The following is a 16,901-nucleotide window of genomic DNA, read 5'->3' as shown; positions in this document are numbered from 1 at the left end:
TTTATCAGTGTAAATGATATTAACGAAGAGGCATTAACATCTGTTTTGCTGCTGCACCCTAAAGATCATGGGACTATGGCATCTCATTTTTTCCTCAAAACCTTCCATGTCCCTTCATTAAAATGTGAGTTTCTTGAGGGCAGCAACTGTCTTGCTTGTCTATTTATAACTATAGAGCTTAGTATAGTGCCTTACACATTGTAAGAACTTGAGTGCTTCATTTATTCATAGGTCTTTAAAAAAGTAAATTAATTCTAGCACAATCCCTTTTTTGCACAATACAGACACTTAATAACTTTTTTTTAAAGAATGCTATGCCTTTGACCTAGAATGCCATCAACTCTTTACCTTTTCCTATGTCCAAGAAATCTTTTGCAGTCCTTTTTTATTATTTTGAAATTTATCGTTTATTTTAACATTCTTTTTTTTTAATTTTGGGTTCCAAATTTTCTTCCTCTTTACCCTTTGAGAAAAAAAAACAATATATCAATTATATGCATGAAATCATGCAAAATGTATTTCCATGTTGCAAAAAATAAAAGCAAGAAAAATAAAATGAAAAAAAAAACAATGTGCTTCATTCTGCACTCAGAGTTAACCAGTTCTCCATATGGAGGTTTTCATTATGCATCCTCTGAAATCTTCTTGGATCATTGAATTGATCAGAATAGCTAAGTCTTTCACAATTGATCCTGGTTACAATATTGCAATTGTTATGTACAATGGTCTCCTGGTTCTGCTCAGTTCCGTTTGCATCAATTCATATAGATCTTCCTGGGTTTATCTGAAACTACCCTTCTCATCATTTCTTATAGTACAATAGTATTCCATCACAAATATACACCAAATTTTATCATTGTTTAGCCAACTTAGTCAGTTATTCCCCTTCATATATATATATTCCCTTCATATTCTAATATATATTGAATGAAGGAAATATAAATTCCCTTCCATTTCTAATTTTTGCCACTACAAAAAGAGCTGCTATAAATAAATGTATATATATTTACAAATAGATCCTTTTCCCTTTTCTTTGATCTCTTTGGAATATGGACTTGATTTGGTTGACAGTGATAAATAGTGCTTTGAAATTCTCTTTTAAATAGTACTTTGAAATCCTTTTTTAAATGGTGCCTTAGATCTTATGCCTTTTACTAGTTGGTAGATATTGCCGATTAGAATGTAGATTTTAACCTGGTGCTTTCCCTATGCCCTACTCCCAATTGATAAGGGCTCATCTGACATTCCAAACCTGAAGGGAGGAGAGAGTATCCAAGTTAATCTGAAGATCAATAGATGATGTTCTGACCAAGAGTTTGCAAGACTGAGAGGAAAGGACACCTAAGCAACCTTGAAGAGTCAGACAGATGACATTAGCAGGATACAGGAGGGAACATCACATATGTGCACTGGGGATCTTTGCAATTAAGCCTGAACACCCAAGGGTAAGAATAGTCTGAGGAAAAGTAGAGAATTCCCAAGAATGGGAGGAGGGCAATCCCCCAGACCCTCAATAAATCTAGCAACCTGAATTCCTGGGAAGGCTGCAATGCCATCCCTGCTGTGGCCATTCCTTCACTAGTTAGTTGCTAACAAAGATTAGCTAGTTATTTAGGTAGTTGTAGCTAGACTAATATACTAATATTTAGTTTAGAATAGCTTAGGGAAATAGTATTAGATTCGATTAGAGGATAAGATAAGGTACTAATGTACATTAAAGTACAAATACAACAAACATAACAAAGTTGCATTACACGAAGAACATATAACATATTACAGATCACATATCATGAAATAATGTAAATAGATGCGTAAATAGCACGTGCATATTGTAAATTATATTATAGTGTAAGTACTTCATACATGTAAAGGGTGTGCATATATTTGATATGTAGATATTATGTGTACACATATGTATATCATACATGTATATATTGTGTGTATACACATGTATCATATGTATATATGTGTATACATGTAAATTTTGTTAATAATTTGATGAATTGCTAACATTTGAATGTAATTTGCATAAGGGAGTTTAATGTTTTGTTGTAATTTTGTTGTAAAACTTATGCAACACTGTGTTTAAATGTATTTTTCAAAATTGTTTGCATTTATTAGTTAGTAGGATATTTCATATTTGCTGTTGATTTTGTTAATTTTGTTGGAAATTTTGCATTGTTACTTGTTGCTTTGGGCTTTGAACTATGTAACTGTTCAATGTATTTATCCCTTTACCTTTCCTTGTTGAAATCCCCAGTGTAGGGTAGAGTAGGATAGTGTTAGAATAGAGCGAGTGTAGGTTGTTTGTTATTTTGGGTTAGAATTTTAGTTTAGTTTGTAGTGCACAAATACCAAAATATTGTTAATTTTGGCTTTGTGCAAAGTGGGGAACTGTTGTGAGGAGGATTACTTAATTATTATTTAGGAAACCTAGCAGGAAGGGCTTGAGAATTCCAAATGGAATGGGGAAGCAGGAAGTGTGGCCTCTCTCTGAGATGGACTCCATGGTGGTTAGGACAAGCTGTATCTGACCCTGGGAGACCTCAGTGGAAGTGGAGTTTGCACCCTGATATCCTGGGATCCTGAAGGAAGACTGTCATCTGCTTGTGGGAGATTTTGGTAGAGACTATTAATCCCAACCTGAGTTGCAGGTTAACTTGGGCTGGTTTAGCTCCCAGAATCTACCCACCTGAAAGAGTGCAGCTAGTGGTCCTGGAGAAGCCGCAACATCACTGGAGTGTGTCAGGACTCTGCTGTGAGGATGCCCACTTCAGTCCTGCTATTCTCTCGGCTCTGTCCTGCTTTAGGTCTCAGTTCAGTGTAGATAAGTCCCTCCCCTGACCCTGTGGTTTGCCCATAGTCTGGAAGCAGAGGAACCCCTATTTGCATCCTTTACTGTAGTTCCCTTAATTAAATTTGTTACAAACTCTTGTCATTTGCTTGCTAGTTTCTACAGGCCCCTTGTCTAGATGGTGCAGGGTGACAGTTAGGCCTGTCACTTCTGTTAACAGACATTTTCCCTAGCAGTTAAACCCAGTCTCCCACCCTGGCCACACAATCTGTAACATCCTTGAATAAACACTTTCGGGCCTTCAGATGAATGAGCCTGAGCTGCAGTTCTTTGGGCAGGAACCAGCATTTGCTATCTCACCATTCTCCCACAACACACCTACGAGTGGTATTACTGAGTTAAAAGCTATGTATGGTTTATAGCTCTTTGGACATAGTTCCAAAGTTCTCCAGAATGGTTGGACTAGTTCACACCACCAACAATGCATTATTGTCTTAGTATCTAAGACACTTTGTATGACCTTGGGGGAGTCATTTAGTTTCTGTTTGCCTTAATTCATAGGAGACGGAAAAATTCCAGTATCTTTGCCAAGAAAACCCCATGGACAGTATTGGTGTGCAATTGTCCACAGTTCAGAAAGAATTGGACATGACTGAAAGTCTGAACAAAAAGAAACAAAACAATGATTTATCTATTTTGTTGTTCTTGTTTTTTTAAACCCTTGCTTTCTGTCTTATAATCAATGCTCTATATTGTTTCTTTAAAGAACTGCTTTAAATATTTTATACATATAGGTCCTCCCCTCCACCCTTTTTTTCTCCTTGGTATACAAACCTAGTAATGGTATTGCTGGGTCAGAGTATATATATAGCCCTTTGGGAATAGGTCCAAATTGTTCTCTGAAAGGCTGAATCAGTTCACAACTCCCCCAATAGTATTTAGTGTCTCAGTTTTCCCACACCTCCTCCAATTTTTGTTATTTTTCTTTTCTATCATAATAGCTAATCTGATAGGTATGGGGTGGTACCTCAGTTTTGTTCTTAATTTTCATTTCTCTAATGAAGAGTGATTTAGAGCAATTTTTTGCATGACTATAGAGAGCTTTAATTACTTTGTCTGAGAATTGCCTGTTCATATCCTTTGATCATTTATCAGTTGGGGAATTTTTTGTATTCTTATACATTAAATTCATTTCTCCATATATTTGAGAAATGAGGCTTTTATTAGATTTATTTCAGAAAAAATTTGCACTGTTATGATTGCTGTGTATCATTCTCCATCCTATTTCCCCGTTTAGTTTCTGACTACCACATCTCTCAATCTGCCATCTTGTCTATCAGCCCCACACCACTTCTCCTCTTCAGCCTTTTTTTCTTTTAACTTAAAAAACTGGACTCTTTTCCTGTGGTGAAAGAAACACTTTTCCAAGCTTTCTGTACCTCTTTCATCATTTTTCTAATTCTGTTTTTAAAATGTTATTTTCTTCAGTATTTTTTGTCTCTTTTACCAAACTGTTAATTTCTCTTTTCATAATCTTCGTGGATGACTCAATTTTCCTCCAGTTAGACTTAAGTTAACTTAGACTCTATTCACCTGGGACTGGTTAGGCACTGTCCAAATTTTTCAGGCTTTTCCATGTGGCTTACTCACAGCTAGTTCTGGGGAATCTGTATGTTTTCAGTTCTTCTAAGGTGGTGTGATCTGCCCTCCTGGTCTGTGCTCTGGTATTTACCCAAGAAAAGCACCTTCTCTCCTGTAGCTGTAAGTCCTAGTTCTCAGTCCTAGAACTGTGACCAGGTTCCCTGCTACCTTGTGATTGACCCCAAGCTCTTCTCTCCACTGTAGAACGGCAACCCAGAACTGCTTATGGGAAGTGGAATTGCCACACAATGTGAGGGTCTGCAGCCAGTGCCAGGAAATGGTCCCCTTTGTGATCTATTATCTGATTCCCATGCCATCTCTGGGCTGAGAGGTCCTGAAGCTGCTGCTGCTGCTATCTTGCTACCTCTAAGGCTCACTACCACAATATGCTCTCTGGGCTGGTCCCTCCCCTGATGGTATAGACTTCTAAGTTGTCTTAGGCAGGAAAAATGTCTCATCTCAACCTTTTGTTGTCTATGTGGCTGCAGAATTTGACTTGACATATTTTAAAGTTGTTTTTTGGGGAATGCTGGAAGAGTTTGTTTGGGTTGCTGCCTGTACATTTTAGCTCCATATCTCCCCTTCAAGTCTCTCTTAATTACCAAGCCTTTCCTTATCTCTTAACTAGATTCACACCAGACAGGATCATAGAATCTCAGAATTAGAATGGATCAAAAAAGTAAAATTTAATCCAGCAGGGAACAGGAACCTCCTTTGTGAGATTTTTGTCAAGACTTTCCTTCTATGTGAGGACCTCCACTACTCTCCACCTCCAGAAGAAGCCCATTCCATTGTTAGGCAAATTTGTTAGGAAGATTTTTGTATATTAAGGTAAAATTTGACTTCCTTTAACTGCTACCACTGTCCTCTGGAGATAAGTAGAACAAGTCTAATTCCTTTTCTACATGATAGCCCTTTAAATACCAGAAATTGGAAGCCATATGCATTTCAGAATTTCAAGTGACTGAAAGGAGGCTTTCCCTTTCTTCAAACTGCTTTGTAGCTCTTTACTAATAGTCTTTCGAAGTGGCACAAGATGATATCCCAAAGGGATCAGAGAAAGAGAATGAGGACCCATATGTATAAAAATAATCAAAGCAGTTCTTTTTGTGGTGGTAAAGAACTAGAGACTCTGAAACTGGGAAATGACTGAATAAGGTATGATATTTAGGGGTGATGAGGCACTATTTGTAAGAAATGATAAAGGGTATGATTTCAAAGAAAACTGGGAATATGCACATGAAATTATGCAAAGTAAAGTCTGTAAGACTAAAGCAATTTATACATAGCATTAACATTATAAAGACAAGCAACTTTGAAAGCCTTAGGAAGTCTGACCAACCACCATTCCAGAGGATTTATGATGAAACATACAATTTACCTCCTGAAAAAAAGAGATGATGATCTTGAATGTAGGTTGAGAATTTGTTTTTGGATGGGGTCCCTATAGGAATTTGTTTTACTTGATTACACATATTTTTAACAGGAGTTTTGTTTTCCTTTTGCTGTGGGAGCAGAGAGAGATTAGAAGGATAAAAAATGAATATATATTAATTGAAAAAAAATTTTAAAGCGACACCAGAAATTTTTTTTCTCTAAAGGCTTTACTGAGTTGTTATTGACCACAAGAACACTGACTTTATATATATATATGTGTATATATATATATATATATATATAGAGAGAGAGAGAGAGAGAGATACACATATATATATGACCATAGTATTATAGGCAGGATCTAATATAATAGTAATAATAATGAAAATTTAAATTATATAGTAAGTTTTATAAAATACTTCCCTAACAATAGCTCTGTGACATAAGCATTACTGCTTATTATGAGAGTATTAGTCTCATTTAAGGATGAAGAAATAGTAGTTTGAAGACAGGAAGTGACTTGCCAAAATTATACAATTGGTAAGTGGAAGAGCTATGATTTGAAATTAAGTCCTCTAAGTCCAATTCTTTCCCCTTGGATACACTAAACCAATTTTATTAAAACATCTTTAGAAAGAGGAAAAGTACCCATATGTTAAAAAAAAGATTTATAGTGGCTCTTTTTGTGATAGAAAAGAACTTGCAAATAAGAGGGTACCTGTCAATGGCTAAACAAATTATAGTATAAAATATAATAGAATATTAGTGTGCCATAAGAAAGAATAGTTTCAGAGAATCTTAATAAGGCTAATATGAAATGAAGAGAGTAGAACCACGAGAACAATTTATACATTAATAAAAATATTGTAAAGATAAGTAACTGTGAAAGATTTAAGAACTCTGATCAATGTAATGACCAACCATAATTCCAAAACAACTATGATGAAGCATGCTATCTACCTCCTGACAGAGAGGTGAGAGATTCATGATATAGAATGAAACATACATTTTTTGACATGTCTAATGTTGGAATGTGTTTTGCTTGACTTTATATATGTTTTACAAGGTTTCTCCCCCTCATTTCCTCCCATGGAGACTAGGGAGAGGGGGAGAGCCAGTAGCTAACTGGTGTAGTGATAGTTACAAAAAAAAAAAAAAAAGGAAAAGGAAGAAAAGAGGGTCATTGAAGCATTTTTTGGAAGAAAAACATGCAAAAGGAAGGTCAGAAAGAAACAGACAAACAGGACAACTTTGAGGTACATGATGAATTTATTACATGCTTAAAATGAAAAGTAAACGGCACAGAATAGATAAGTAGTTTCATGTACAATTTCTTTTTTTCTGTTCTTTGTATATGGAAAATGCTCACTTTATTTGATGTTTGTTAAATTTAGAATAAAAAATATTCTCAGAACTGAATCAAACCAATATTTCCCTACTTGTCCCCAATTTCAAAGTGCTTCTGGAAACTCTTCTCCATAGTCAAGAAGGTAAAGAGAGGGAGAAGGTTGATGGGAATAAGGGAAAGAATTTTTAAGAGGGATTACTTTCCACATTGTCAGATACTCCCCTTCTGAAGAGTTTTAAAACAATCTTGCCAGGTAGGAATATAGTGGGAATTTTAAAAAAAGATAAGAAGAGCTCATATTTCTGTAGTGCTCTAAGGTTTATAGTGTTTTTTTGTTACCAAAAACTCATGAGGTATGAAAGGAAAGCCAATTCTTTTGGTCCTCTAATATAGGGAGAACTTACTGAAGAGATGGTACTGTAACAAGAGGCCTTTGGGTACAGAGCTCAAAATAGCCCTTGCTGTTGTATCATATTACAAGCTCTTCAGAGATCATTTCCTTCCTTCCTTCCCAGATACCACTTCTGCTTTGGTGCAATGATTGCTAAGATGTTTATATACATTTTTCCCTCAGGCTCTATTATTGCATTGTCCCCTCTCTCCCCAACACTTGTTGGGACTTTTAAGCAGAATGTTCCCTCACCTTCATTTGTAAATTTATTGTGTCTTATTCTTCTTAGGAATTAATAAAAAGGAAAACTAATACTACACTGAGCATTTCCTCTGAATACTCAAGTACTACTGATAAAATTGCTCTTTTCTAGAGCCTTCTTTTTTGTGAACAGCTTGTTTTTGCTCTTACGGATTTGTCTTTCCTTTCCTTCCCAGAATGTTCTAGCAGGAAGGTATTACTTCCATTTGGGGAAACCTGAGTTCAGGCCTTCATTTCTATTCTACTCAACTATTATATTAAACTTTTAACTTTTTATTTTACTATAAGTCTTTCCTGATTCCAGCTGTTTTTGTCAATATTAAATCTTATCTCAGGAGCTGAGGTCTGTGGGTTTATCAAATACAAAACTAATGGGTTCATTTGCTTTTGTATATTTTATCTGTTCCACTGCTTGATCTCTATTTCTCAACCAGTATCAAATTGTTTTGATGATTATTGTCTCATTTATATAGTTTAAAACCTGGTTCTACTAGGTCCCCTTCTTTCATACGGTTTTTCATTATTTCCCTTGATATTCTGAACTTTTTGCTCCTCTAAATGAATTTTGTTGTGTTTTTTTCTGATCCTTTTATTATTAAAGTATTATTAAAGTATTCTTTGGTAGTTTGTTTGGTATGCCATTAATAGTAAATCAATTTAGGCAATATTGTAATTTTCATTATTTTGTTTCAGTATATCCATGAGCATTTAATATCCTTCCAATTATTTAGGCTTGTCTTTCTTTCCATAATGAGTGTTTTACAGTTGTATTCAGAGAGTTCTCATGTCTTGACATTTTACACATTCAACAGTTATCCTCAATGGAATTTCTCTTTCTATCACTTCTTGCTGAATTTTGTTGGTAATATACAGAAATTTTGATATGTGGGTTTATTTTATGCAACTTTGATAATTATGGATTTAATAATCTTTAGATGTCTCTCTAGGGTTCTACAAGTATATCATCATATCTACAAAAAGCAGTAATGTTTCTTTTTTGCTTGGACTTGTTTCCTCAATTTACTTTTCTCATCTTATTGCTATAACTAGCATTTCTGGCACTCTATCAAATAGTAGTTATGACAATTACTGGAAAGGCCACTCCCAATTTTCAAAAAGAGGAAGAGAGTAAAGCCTGAAAACTATCCGCTACTGAAATTGACCATGATTCCTAGGTGCCTTCTATGTGCCAGGAGGTTAAAAGTCAGAAACAAAACAATTCTGGCCCTCAAGGAGCTTACAAATACAAGCTCTGTGGAAAGCAAAGTAAGGAGGAGAGGCAGCTGGTCTCCCGGGCAGGAAGTCCTGCCTCAGCCCAGATTGTGTGGGATGATGGGCAGCTCGCTCACACTAGAAGCTCTTCACAGGGAGTTCCCTAAACCAATAAAGTCACGAGTCTGGAACAAAAGGCAACACTATAATTTTAAAGATGTACCTGTGATTGAGGGAATTAGGAAAAGTTCAGTGGAGGAGGTGGCCTTTGGACTGGACTCTGAATGAAGCAGGTTGTCTCTGGGGGGGAAGTGAAGAGAAAGTGCATTTTAGGCATAGGGGAACATCCTGTAAAGATGAGGTGAGGGGACACTGAATGCTGTGTGTGAGGAATGGTAGAACAGGGATCATCTGTAAGTCTGAAGAGGCAAACTGAGCTCAGAATGTGACAGGCTGTGTTGGTGGGGCTGTATGGGTAGAGCCATCTGGGCTAGTCCCAACTGGGCTTTAGGAATGTCTATCTGGCAGTTCTGTAAGGGATGCATTAAATGAACCAATGGATGAATGTAAAAACTTATTAAGTGCTTACTTTGATGAAAGCACTGTGTCTACAGAGAGAAGCATGGAGATCTCTGCTCTCAAGGAGCTCACATTGGGATGGGAGAGATATCATAGATGTTTCAGACTTCTAGGTCATGTGAGCAACAAAATGGTGGACTAGACATGTTTGCCAAGCCCACATGACTTCTCAAACCTCTCCTAAATGGAAATCAGGTGCCAAAGTAACTTTGGCTGTCTCTGAGGACACTCAGAAACCAAAAAAAAAACAAAAAACCAAACCAAACCACCAGCCCAACCCTAAAGCCATGAATTGACATCCGGCTATCCTGAAGCTCATTCAGCACTGCTCTCCCACCTCCCTTGATACAGGTAGCAAGGCTGTAGCAGCAGAACCAAGGCCTGACACAGGCAAGCCTCCACCTGGAGGCACCTTACTAAACCCAAGGGAAAAGTACAGCATCCAGCTGGAGTCGGTTATGGCCACCTGAATGTCACCTGGGGCAGAGACTCAAGTTGGTAAAACATGAATTGTCCCATGTGAGAGGAAACTGAGATGCTTTGAGATCCAGCCCCTAATGAAACTACCATCAGAGGAAATTGTCAGAAGGTAAATAGGGGAAAAAATCCTGAACTTACCAAAGATCTCATGAAGAAGAAAACTCATAGACTTTGGACATAAATAGATAAATCAAAAGGAAAAATATTAAAGAAGGAAATATGGCTTCCACATCTAGTAAATGATAAGTTTAGGTATCTATGAATAAATATTGCAAAAGAAAGGAAAAAAATCCAAAACTTGAGAGAACTCAATGGAATTTGAGGATAACATCGAACCACAAGTTGTTCCTGAGTGGTTCAAAAGGAAAGTGAGATTATGTAAGTAGAATTTATGTTCTGCTTGGCAAAAATAATGGGACCAGAGAAACAGAACAAGGAAACTGAAATCTGCAATGACAAATTTTCCCAAAGAAACAAAAGAGAGAAAAATATATCGGTAATGCAAATATAGAAAAGTGAAGGGCAGTCTGGTAGAAGAGAAGCCCCCAAACCAAACAACATTAAAAGAAAATATGTTCATTATACAAGCAAAACATATTGATCTTGAGGCTATACAAAAACAAGTTAAGAATCAGAGGTCTCCAAGAAGAACATGACAGGACAAAAACCCTAACACCACAAAGAAGGAAATAATCGAATAAAACTTTCCAGATCTTTTAAACAAAAAAAATGAAATCTCAATTGAGAGAATTTGCAGATCACCTTCAGAAAAAATCCAAGACACATAGTTATTAAATTTAACATTTCAATCCAGAAACAATAAATTCTACAAGTGATCAAGAGAAAGACCTCAAACTTATAGGAAAAGAAATTCCAGTTACAGAAGACTATTTGGCACCTATCATAAAATATAGGAGCAAATGAAAAAAAGTGTTTTTTTCCAAATATCAATGGAACTCAGGATGCAGTCCAGAGTGACCTACCCTGCAGATTTGAGATTAACTATGCATGGAAAAACCATGTTCAGTAACAAAAAGGTGTTTGAGACATTTTTAGAAGAAAATCAGAAGTGAAGAGATTATTTGCTTCTTGAACTCTCTAAACAACAAAAATGCAGGAGGAATAAGGAAATCAACAGAGTAACAAAAGAAAGACCAGTAAGAAACTTCATTCTAAATGTACAGAAGGAAACAGGTGATTATGGAAGTTTGGTAAAGGTAACAGTGAAGAGACAGGCTTGGGGCATTATGAAAAGAACCTGGTGACACCCTTCCTACAAGTGAATTAAGGTTTTTATGTGGGACTACATTATAACATGAGAGGGAATGTAAGAAGAAAGAGTAGCAAGGGAATAGTAAGGAATATCTGATGTGCCAGAGTGAAATTAAGGGCTAGCAATGGAGAAGGTAACTCCTATAGTCTCAAAAAGTGAAAGGCTTACAAGAGATTAAGTGAAGAGGCGAGAGTAAGGATTAAAAAGGGAGAGAAGGAAGGAGGTCTTGGTTCAGTGGTGGGAGAGCATTCTACTGATGTATTCTTCTATGAGTAGAGAGCTGGTCAGTGAAGGGAGATGAGAACTTTATTCTAGATGAGGCCAGGGGGAATTGGGACTTGAAAAATCTACTCATTCTGGGAAAGGGAGAGTTGGAATGCTTAAGGCAATTGACAGTTGGAGGAATGAGAGAGCATGGACAGAGGGAGATTTCCTGGCAAATGTCTCAACAAGAGAGGGTATAGAGCAGTGGTGGGGAGGGGTGTTACCACAGGGTAGTGTGCTCTCTACATCTATAATAACTAGCATTGTTCATAGAGTGAGGCACAATGATATAGGGCAGTGATCGTAGTGATTAGGGAATTTCTTAAGGCAGTGATGGGCAAACTGCTGCCTGGATCTGGCCCTCAGGGAATAGTTTGTCCATCACTGACTATAGAAGAATTCATGGGGCAATATCTTTAAGGTAGTGGGAACATCTAGAATGGGTATCTTGGAAGTCTTGATTTCATAAGGAATATAGAAAAAAGGGAAAAATCAGATAACTATAGAGATCATGAATCAGAGAATAAAGATCTAGAGTAGATAAAAAGAGATGATGCATAATGAAGAGTGTGAGAAAAAATATTTTTTGGAAAAGGACACAAAAATGAAATTTAGCAAACCTAATGAATAAGGTAAGTTGAAGAAGAGGAAAAGGAGTAATCTACATGACTTAGGGAAAAAAGATTGAAGACATATAACCAGATAAAAGCAAGAGAAAAAAGAAAACTAATAAGCAAAAAACCAAAGGAAAAGAGATTAAAGAGAGTAGAGTGTCAGAGGTGAGGGGAAGGAATCCAGTGGGAAGAGAGACAACTTATAAAAGATTACTATAAAGTTATTGAAAGAACATATGACTGTGTTTACAGCAGAAGTGGGTGAGGAATCCTAACCTGAGAAAGAAAACCACATTAGAGACAGATGTCGGAAAATATGAACCTCTCATACCTTTAAATGTGAATGGATTAAATAATACAATAAACAAAAATGACAGATTGGACAAGAAAATAAAACCCTACAATTTGTTCCTTATAAGAAACATACTTAAGAACCAAAGATATACACAAAATAAAACCAAAGGGATGGAAAGAAATTTCCATGTTATCAAGTAAATCCAAAAGAGCAGATGTTGCAATTATGTTATCTGACAAAGCAGAAAAAACATTTAAAAACAAAAGAAAAAATTAGAAAACTATTTTATGCTTAAAGGAACCATTGACAATTGGCCATTATCAATAACAAACTTATACACTTCAAATAACTTAGCATCCAGATTCATAAAGAAAATATTACCTGAGCTACAAGAAGATATAAATAAGTACAATAGTAATAGGAGACTTAAATATCCCTCTGTCAATTTTGGATAAATATAACAGAAAAATAAATAAAAGGATAAGTATGAAATGAACAAAGTGCTAGAGAAACTAAAGATCTGTCATGCCTTCTAAATAGGAAAGCAAAAAAAATGCATATTTCTCTATACTACATGGAACTTTTACAAAAAATTATCATGCAGTAGGGCATAGAGATATTGCAAACAAATGTAAAAAGGCAAAATTAGCTAATATATCCTTCACAGACTATAACATAGTAGTAATTGGTTCAGGCACAAAAACCAAAATATACAGACCCTAATGGAAACAACATTCGAATCCTAAATAATGATTGGGTAAAAAAACAAATCATAGATAATGCATAAATAATCCAGATCAAATTGCTTGCCAGCTCTGGGAAGGGGGAGGGAAAGGAAGAAGGGAGACAATTTAGATCATACAACTTTGGGAAATGTATGTGGAAATTTGTTACTACATGTATTTGGTAAAAAAACAAAAACAAACAAAAAAAAACTGCAAAAAACTCCAAATCATGGAAACAATGTATAATTATTCAAAAGAAAATGATGGGAGCAGCTGGGTAACCCAGTGGGTTGAGAGCCAGGCCTAGAGATGAGAGGTTCTAGGTTCTAATCTGGTCTCAGACACTTCCTAGCTGTGTGACCCTGGGCAAGTCATTTAACCACCACTGCCTAGCCCTTACCACTCTTCTGCCTTGGGACCAATACAAAGTATTGATTCTAAGGTGGAAGGTAAGGGTTTAAAAAAAAAAGAAAAAGAAAAAAAAAGAAAATTTTAATGATGAAACAACATAGAAAATTTCTGGGATGGAGTTAACATAATCTTTAGGGGGGGCAATAATATCCTTACAAATATGCATAAAAAATAGAAAAAGGAAATACCAATGAACTGAATTTGAATGTTAAAAAATTAAAAAGCCAAAAAATAAGTAAAACTAAAAGAATCACCTAAAAAGGTATATTAAAAATCAGAGGGGGAAACAGATAAAATGGAAACAAATACCCCATAGAAGTAATAAAATTAAATGTTGATTCTTTGAAAAGATTTATAAAATTGATGAGCCCTTAGCTAATCTGATAAAAAAGAAGCAAGCAGAAAATCCAGTTGAAAAGCAAATGAGCAAAGTGAAATTCACAGTAGAAACTGAATAAATAAAAATGATAACCAGAATGTATAAAGCAGTTATATGCTAACAAAACTGAGAACACAAAAAGAAAAAGAATATCCTCAAAAATATAAAATACTTGTTATCAGAATGCTAGATAGAAATCTTAAATAACAACCTTAGAAAAGGAAACATCTAGTTGTAAAGGATCTATTAAAGGGGAAAACATTCCTGGTCCTGATGGATTCACAAGAGAATTCTATCAAACTCTGAGAGAACACTTAATATCTATACTTCACAACTATTTTTAAAAATTGATAAAGAAAACATACTATTATTATCATCCTTTCATAAGACCAATATAGTCCTTAAACAAAATAAACCTTCCCTTCCTTTTTAGAATCAGTACTGTGTATTGGTTCCAAGGCAGAAGATTCATAAGGGCTAGGTAATGGAGGTTAAATGACTAGCCCAGAGTCACACAGGTAAGAAGTGTCTGAGGCCCCATTTGAACTCATGACCTCCCGTCTCTAGACCTGGCTCTCAATCCACTGAGCTACCTAGCTGTGCCTCCCCCCTCCCCCTGCCCATATAGTTCTAATACCTAAATCAGGGAAAGGTAAAATACAGAAAGAAAATTATAGGTTAATATTATTAGTGAACATTGACTAAAAAATTTTAAATAAAATCCTATCAAACAGACTGCAGTGATTTATATAAGAAATCATTCTTTATGACCAAGTGGTATTTTATCCCAAAGATGCAAGGATGGTTCAACTTTAAGAAAACAATCAATATAGTTAATTATATTAAAAATCAAACAAGTGAAACTACATGATCATCTCAATAGATACTAGAAAAAAGTCTTTGACAAAGCATAACATTGTTCTACGCCAAAACTTACAGAGTATAAGCACAGAGGGACCTTTAATTAATATTATAAAAATTTCATCTAAAACAAAAGATACACCAGAACCTCTTCCAGTAAATATGGGAGTGAAGCAAAGACGCTTCCTATCCCCACTCTTATTTAATACAGTTTTAAATATGCTAGTAACAACAATAAGGCATGAAGAAGAAGTTAAAAGCATAGAGAGGTAAAAAAGGAGATAAAACCATCTCTATTTGCTGATACTATGGCTTACGTGGAAAATCTAGAAAATCAGTCAGGATACTAAATGAAACAAGTAAAATCTTCAGCAAAGCTATAGGCTCAAAATAAATTCTCAAAAATCAAAAGCTTTTCTCTATAATAACAAAATACAAGAAACAATAATAGAAAGAGAAATCCCACTCCAAATAACTGCAAAATGGGTAAACTGGTGAACAACCTATCAAAACACACACAAGATTTGTAGGTTCATTTACAATGTGGTCCTTAAAGAAATAAAAAGCAACTAAATAGCTGGAAGGATATTCATGACTAAACTGTGCCAATATAATAAATATGATAACTATCAAAATTAATTTACACTTTTAATGCTATCAAGCTACTAAGGGGATATTTGATAAAACAATGGAATTATGACAAAATTTACTTTGGAAAACAAAAGATTTATAACATGAAGGGAAATGATGAAAAGAAGTAGTAGTGATGAAGGAGAAATAACACTTCCAGAATTTGAACTATATTATAAAGCAGCACTCATCAAAACCATTTAGTATTGGTTAAAAAATCAATGAAACAGACTAGACAAGGTAGAATCAGACACCAGAGCACTCAATAATCCACTATTTGATAAAGTGGAAATCATAAATTACTTAAGAAAAAACTGCTTATTTAATAAAAACTTCTGGGAAAAATGAAAAAATCTGGCAGAAATTAAGCTTAGACTAAAACCTTGCACTATATGCTATATATATGGGCATGTGACCTTAATATTAAGGATTATACTATTAAAAATTAGAAGAAAAACAGATCATATACAGCTATGAATAGATGTCTTTTAACCACAGAAATGAGATAATTACAAAAGATAAAATAGATAATTTTAATTATTTGAAACTAAAAAGCTTCTGTAAAGATAAAATTAATGTTCCTAGGATAAGAAAGGAAGTGATTGAATGGAAATATTTATGTAGTTTCTCTGCAAAGGGTTTGATATCCAAGATAAATAAACTATATAGTTTGGAAAGCAATTTGGAATTATGCAAAGAAAATGACTAAAATGTCTATATCCTTTTGAACTGGTAATGTCATTATTGGGTAAGTCATTGATTGGAAAAAAAATCCCCAAATACTCCAAGGAAGTTAATTTTAGGAAAAAAGTTCCTATTCACTCCAAAATATTTATAGCAGCACTTTTTGTGATAGAAACGAATTGGAAACAAAGTAGATACCCAACAGTTGGGGAATAGCTAAGCAAATTGTGGTGTTTGAATATAATGGAATATTACTGTGCTTTAAGAAATGATGTGTGTGATGAATATAGAGAATCCTGGGAATATCTATATGAACTGATGCAGAGAAAGTAAGAAGAACAAATAAAATATAAACAGTAACTATAACTATGTAAGTGGAAAGAACAACACATCAAAAAAATCAAAAGGAAATGTAATAAAAATATAAAGATCAAGTGGGACTCAAAAGAAGAGATGTGAGAGGACAGTTTCAACCCACCACTTTGTGGAAGTCCACAGGCACTATATACTGCACATGCTTTTGGATTTTTTCCATCAGTGATTCTGACCTTTTCCCCCCCTTCTCCAATAAATACTATTTGTTGTATTTATATATTACATAAATATATATATATATACACACACATATATATATATATAAATATGATTTCTTATATCATCATAGTTATTAGCCCATGTATTT

This window comes from Gracilinanus agilis, chromosome 6, assembly GCF_016433145.1.
Source record: "Gracilinanus agilis isolate LMUSP501 chromosome 6, AgileGrace, whole genome shotgun sequence".
NCBI classification, from domain to species: Eukaryota; Metazoa; Chordata; class Mammalia; order Didelphimorphia; family Didelphidae; genus Gracilinanus; species Gracilinanus agilis.
Note: the sequence above shows the minus strand (reverse complement) of the source record.